Source organism: Bos indicus x Bos taurus, chromosome 15, assembly GCF_003369695.1.
Source record: "Bos indicus x Bos taurus breed Angus x Brahman F1 hybrid chromosome 15, Bos_hybrid_MaternalHap_v2.0, whole genome shotgun sequence".
NCBI lineage: Eukaryota > Metazoa > Chordata > Mammalia > Artiodactyla > Bovidae > Bos > Bos indicus x Bos taurus.
Genome location: NC_040090.1, coordinates 21,190,986 through 21,197,911, shown reverse-complemented (window position 1 = coordinate 21,197,911; position 6,926 = coordinate 21,190,986). Strand labels below are relative to the sequence as shown.

The window sequence follows — 6,926 nt, the reverse complement described above, 5'->3', positions numbered from 1 at the left end:
AGGCCGCGTAGGCATTTGCATGGCTGCAGTAAAAGACTGTGTCTTCTCATTCTTAGTAGAAGGAATTTATCAGACATGTGTTAAAATCCCAGCTCTACTGCTTGCCAGACCTTAGGCAAGTTACTTCACCTCTTTGAGTTTCTATTTCCTATTGGGGATAAGATCATCTGTGGAAGAGACTGCTAGCTAACCACCAAAGTCCCCTTGGCCTTTCTTCTGTAGTTTTGCTAACCAACTGCTTCCTGTGGAATTTGATCTTGCTGCTGCTACTGCTGCTAAGTCACTTCAGTAGTGTCCAACTCTGTGCGACCCCATAGACGGCAGCCCACCAGGCTCCCCCGTCCTGGGATTCTCCAGGCAAGAACACTGGAGTGGGTTGCCATTTCCTTCTCCAACACAAGAAAGTGAAAAGTGAAAGTGAAGTCGCTCAGTTGTGTCCTACTCTTCGAGACCGCATGGACTGCAGCCTACCATGCTCCTCTGTCCATGGGATTTTCCAGGCAAGAGTACTGGAATGGGTTGCCATTGCCTTCTCCCAATTTGATCTTACTCTCTTATGAATGAATACATTAACTTGATACTGTTTAATTGATGCTGATAGAAGACATGAGACTACTAGGTCAGAGACAAAGGATTTTTTTACTCATGATACGGCAAGTTCATGAGCATATTTGCATCAGTTTCTCTTGCCCCATCTCATGGGGATGTTGAGATTGACCGGGATGGATGTTATGCACCCAGTGGCTTTGTGTGACAACTGAGGAGCACTGAGCTTGGGAAAGCCACCGTTTTTATGGTAGGGAATGAGCAAGCATGATCACTGTCACTAGCAGTGGATGTGCTTGTGTGTGTGGAATGGTAGGTACTTTTTCATTTCTTAAGTTTATTGTCTGCATAAAAATATGGCCTGAAAAATGACCTGGAAAAAGAGCAGCAAGGGCCTTTAAGTCTTGACGCACCCAGCAAGATGTATAAGAACACAAGAGACCCAAACAGTATTCCTAACAGCTCTTTTGAGATTAGATGTGACTGTGTGATTTAGTTCTCTGAAATAGAATATAAAAGGGGAAGATGTGTGTGCCTTCTAGGGTGACACCTAAAGACCAGGCCATTCCTCATCTACTCCCTGATTCCCCTTCCTATTGGCCAGTGATTGGAATGGCGATGTTAATAGAGATCTCAGAAGCCAAGTATTGAAGGAGTTATACTGCCATCAGCCTGAGTCCCTGAATGACTGGGTGCAGCAGAGATGCCCATCAGCTTAGAACACTTATCTTAAAAGGTCATGTGAAAAAAAAGACAAACTTTTTATTCTGTAAGCCATCTAGAGAGTTAATTTGTTAGCGTGACCTAGCTTATCCTTCACTAGTACAACATCTAACTCAGAGGATTATGAGGATTAAGTAAAATTCCGAAGGTTAACATTTATGCAGAGCTACTGCCTTGCCTGGTGACTCAGATGGTGAAGAATCTGCCTGCAATGCAAGAGACCTGGATTTGATCCCTAGGTCAGGAAGATCCCCTGGAGAAGGGAATGGCAACTCACTCCAGTATTCTTGCCTGGAGAATTCCATGGACAGAGGAGCCTGGTGGGCTATGTAATCCATGGGGTTACATGGGGTCGCAAAGAGTCACACACAACTGAGCAACGAACACTTTCACTTTCATGACTGTGTACAGGGCCCCATGCTTACATACACGATTTCATTAAATAATAAAAACAATAATTTCAAGGTAGGTTTCATCATGTCTGTTTTGTAATTGGAGATCAAGGAGATTAAGAAATGTTCTTAAGGCTCAAAGTGATGTAAGTGGAACAAATCCAGGTCTGACAAATGCATGATGGTTTTGGTAGCCTCACACCCCCAGGGTTTCAGTTGCAGATTCTTCTCTTTTTCCCTCTCCTTTCCTGTCCTGTCTGTCCCAGATCCCCCTTTTATTCCACCCCTGCCCCCACTTTCTTCCTTTCTTCAGTATTGACTTCACTTTCATGCAAGATGGCATGTTAAGTAATGCAATAAATACTACAGTCAGGAGATCTGAGTTATGGTTTCAGCTTTTGCAAGTCCTAGCTGTGTGAACTTGGTTAATCAGCTTATCCTTCTGAGCCTTAGTTTCTTTGTCGGAATAATAGGTATGCTAGTAATAGTTGCTTATCTATCTTATTTGATCACCATGAGGCTCAATTAAACTGCAAAGGTCTCTACAAATTGTAAGATGTTCTAGAAATGGCAGGTGTTACTCCCCACTCTACCCTGATCTCATATGCCAACAGTTTACAAAGTGTAGACCCTGCACAGCAGCAGCAGCACCACTGGGAACTTGTTAGAAATTCAAACACTTAGGCCCCACCCAGACCTACTGAATCAGAAAATCTAGGGGTAGAGCCTAGAAATCCATGTTTACCAAGGCTTCTGGGTTGTTCTGATGAACATTCAGGCTTGAGAATCACTGTCATATGTGTGTATGTGCACGCACATGCACACACACACACAACACACACACACACGTGCATATCCTGATGCAATTAGTTAAAATAAAAGAGCCATATAAGAGTAGCCTTTCCCAAAAGTTTGGGAAAAGAGGCATAAGCAGTGCTAAGGAGATGCCTGGGAGGGAAGGGGATGCTGAAGACATGCTTGGGAACATCAGGACTTTTTTAGTTCAGTGGAATTTCTTTCTTCTCCAGAACCAGTGCTGTGATTCGTGACTGAGCTATGCCAGGAAAAGTGAGGAAATGACCCAATATTTATTAGGACTCTTTTGGTTGCAAGTAAGAGAAACTCATCATAAACAATTTTAAACAAAAATGCAGGACTTCCTTGGTAGCACAATGGATGCGAATCTGCCTGTCAATGCTGGGGACACAGGTTTGATCCCTGGTACGGGAAGATGCCACATGCCTCAGAGCAACTAAGCCGCTATGCCACACTACTGAGGCTGAACTCTAGAGCCTGTGAGTCTCAACTACTGAACTGGCATGCTGCAACTACCGAAACCGCTGTGCCTAGAGCCAGTGCTCTGCAACAAGAGGAACCGCCATAACGAGAAGCCACCACTACGAGACGCCATCGTAATGAGAAGCCCATACACCACAAGGAAGAGTAATGCCTGCTCAGCGCGACTAGAGAAAGTCGACACAGCGATGAAGACCCAACACAATCGAAAACTAAAAACAAATAAATAAATTATTAAACAAAAACGTAAATTTATTGGCTTACAAAATTTAGAAGTCCAGGAGTAGATTGCCTTCATTCATAAGCTAGATTCTTGGGCTCAAATCATTGGGACTCTGTTTCTCCTGTTTTCTGGACTCTAGTTTTCCTTGTTGTTTTACTCTCAGGGTCCCCTGGTGTGATGGTAGAAATGGGCAGACTCACTCTAGGCCCATATTTTATCTGTTTAGCAGCTCCACTGTAAGGAGAGTGCCTGGTTCCCACAGAAATCCAAGGCTGACTCTCCTTGCTCCTTCTTGGGACACATGTCCACCCTTGGGCTGATGAGCGTGACTCTGATTGGCCAGGCCTAGGTTACATGACCAACCCTGGAGTCCATCATACCCACACTCACTGAGAAGGGGAGCAAAATTCCCTAGAAGAAAATAGGACTACTGTTACCAAAAGAAGGGTGGGTTGACGGTGGTCAGGTGAAAACAACAGATGTTTACAAGAGGCCTTAATATGCTGCCCCTGGGAAGACTAGGATTATGTTAGCCACAAACTCCTGCCAAGGTTTTTCATTTCACTGTATCCTGCAGAATTATCTGTGACAACAGTGACTGATCTCAAAAAGTGTGTGGGATTGTGGTGGGTGGGTGGGGGTGCGGGGGGAAGGGGGTGGGTGTACCTGGAACACAGCAGCTAAAAACATTGGCCTGACCACATATCAAGTTTGACTCAGCTTCTCCAGTCTCAGGAATTTATCCAGAGCATTTTTGCTTTTAATGTTTTGGCTGTGCCACACGGCATGTAGAATTCCAAGTCCCCGTGGAGTCCCAGCCTCTGAACCACCAGGAAGTCCCCAGCGGAGAATCTTTAAGCCTCATCCCTCAACAAGTTCCATCTCCTTTTACAATGCTCTCCATTAAATAAAACTCCAGTGGCTTCAAAGTATTTTACATTTGGATCCACAGTCTGTAGACCAGTGCTCTGCAATAGGACTTTCTGCTGTGATGTAAGTATTCTTTACCTGCATATGCCTAATGAGCACTTTTATTGTGAGTGAGGAACTAAACTGTTTATTTTAGTTAACTTTAATTTTCATTTTAACAGTTGCATGTCCCCATGGCTACTATCTTGGACACTGCAGCTTTAGACTCTGGAAAAGAAGGGAATGGCAACCCACTCCAGTATTCTTGCCTGGAGAATCCCGTGGACAGAGGAGTCTGGCGAGCTACACTCCCTGGGGTTGCAAAGGGTTGGACATGACTGAGCGACTGGGAAAGCTAGTCGAAAGCTAACATTCTGACTTCTACAAAGTTCATTAGACAGGCTGCAATTTTGGGCTACTCTCTACCTGTCTGACTCTTTTTCTTAGTAATAGAACACATGAGTTTTAGCTGGACCCATGGCCTCCTGGCAAGACGCTCTGTTTCTCAGCTTATCTTGTGGCTGGGAGGGGTGTGGTGTAGGAAGTCACATGTTAACGTCAGATTAGTGGCTGTGGGAAGGTATCTTGTGCAACTTTTTGGTTTTCTTCTTAAAGTTGACATTACACGCCCTGGACTTTTCTGTCTTCTCCTAGACTGGAAGGCAGATGTGGAATTGAACCAGCCTCAGTCCTCCTAAGACTATGCCCAGGAGATGGTGGACCAAAAAGATGGAAAGATTCTGGGCCCCTGAATTATCTGATGGAGCAGAGATACCCCATCCGTCTTGAATGACTCATCTTCGGGCCATGTGTTGAGGTAAATGAAACATATGGAAAGATTCTGGGTCCCTGAATTATCTGATGGAGCAGAGATACCCCATCCGTCTTGAATGACTCATCTTCGGGCCATGTGTTGAGGTAAATGAAACACTTTTATTTAAGGCATTGAGTTCTTGGGTTTCTTTATTATAGCAGGTTAGCCTGTATGCTAACATACCATGTATCCACCAAGGAATCATTGTGAGACAGTAGACTGGCTATTTACAGATCTGGGTTTTCATTAGTTCTATAACTTGCTACAGTGTGACCCTAGGTTTCAATTTCCTCTTGTGGAAGATAAGGCACTTGGACTGAACGTGGGATGCATAAAAATGGAATTCACCTTGAGCAAAATAGGGAAAATAACAACAGCTACTTTGTAGGGTGGTGAGGATTAGAAGAGATAATGCACAAACTACACTTAGCCAGTGCCTGAGACTGAACAGATGCTCTATAACTATTAGCCGTAATTATTGTTATTGTTATTAAGTTTTGACCCTGACAGATTGCAGGAGGCTGCCTGGAGTGCTGTGTTGACAAGGATGTGAGACCACATCAGTGCTCACTGGAAATGAAGGCCATAATCATCTACGTCTTCCACAGGCACAGGAGGGGGAGTTCCCTGCAATGGTGGGGATTGCTGGATTCCTAAGTCCTCTTCCCTTCTAACTTTACAGAATTTTGCCTACCTATCCTAAGTTAGCATATAAGAGTCTTTCCCCCTGTCTGTTCTATACCACACACACCACTTGACATATCAAGTGTTTTATCAAGTAGAACACAGGGTCCTCGCCTGATATCTCTCTCTGACTGGTCTTCTCCTCACCCACTTTCTCATCTTCTGAGCCTCACCCTCAAGTCTGGAGTCTCTAGACTTATGAGAGACGCCTAGGCTTCTCAGGCTTCTGAGTCATTGTTTAACTTCCCTCTCACCTGACTCAGTGCTTAGGAATCGCCGTGTTAAGATGACATGGTTCAGCCAGGTCCTTGCAGGAAGCATTTGAAGGACATTGGTAGCTAACAGGCATAGTCCTCTGAGGGTGATTCTGCCTCGTCTGGCTCAATCAGTCTAATAACTTGTGTAGCCCCCAGGAGGATTCTGATCTTCTGGGAATCCAATCACTAACATAGCTTAGAAAATAACTCAGATATAGAGAATCCATATCTGCTTTCCCATCCCCAATCCCAAATCGTTTCCAGGGAGTCGTGTTATTTTGACCGTTTTCAAAAGTCACTGAAAAATAGAGAAACAATGTACGGGCAAAGGTTCAGTTGAAGAAAATTGAATCTACCCTGGGCAATAGAATCCACCTAGTTTAACTAGAGCATGGCTTTCACAGGATAAACCCCTTCCGACACTCCTGTTCCTAGGTCTATATATCCCTTCTTCTTTATTGGGCACAGCAAACCATGGTCTGCTTTTGTAAAGAAAGCCACCATTTGTTTTTGTAAATAAAGTTTTATTGGAACACAGCCAATGCCTGTTCATTTACATATCGTCTACAGCTGCCACAGCAGAGTTGAGTGATTCCAACAAGGGCAGTATGGTTTGCAAAGTCTAAAGGTTTTACTTGCCTGTCCCTTTACAGAAAACATTTACCAATGTGCTACATTATACCAACTTTACTTAGTACTGGTAACTATTTTTGTTTCCATTTCCATCTTCTATTTTTTAATTAATTTTATTACAGTATACTTGCTTTACAATGTTGTGTTAGTTTCTGTTGTACAGCAAAGTGAATCAGATATAGATATATATATATATATCCCTTCTTTTTTGTATTTCCTTCCCATTTAGGTCACCACAGAGCACTGAGTAGAGTTCTCTGGGCTACACGATAGGTTCTCCTTAGATGTTTTCTGGTTCCAGTCAACCAAACCATGCTAAGGCAATCACTTGTGTCTGTGGCACATTTATTCCAGTGGCTCTGGTAATAATACCCATAGCAACCACTCTTATCTATAATTATATTCCTCCTTTCCTGGTCTAGCATCCTCAGAATCCATCCCCATACTCA

General features: G+C 43.7%; 1 long non-coding RNA gene across 1 annotated transcript; it reads left to right on the top strand.

Annotated features, from left to right (window-relative positions):
• Positions 1-4,527: 4,527 nt before the first annotated feature.
• On the top strand, positions 4,528-6,381 carry LOC113904713. The gene is made up of 2 exons (XR_003514581.1): positions 4,528-5,007; positions 5,414-6,381. It is a non-coding gene; the product is annotated as an uncharacterized LOC113904713 (long non-coding RNA).
• Positions 6,382-6,926: the final 545 nt, after the last annotated feature.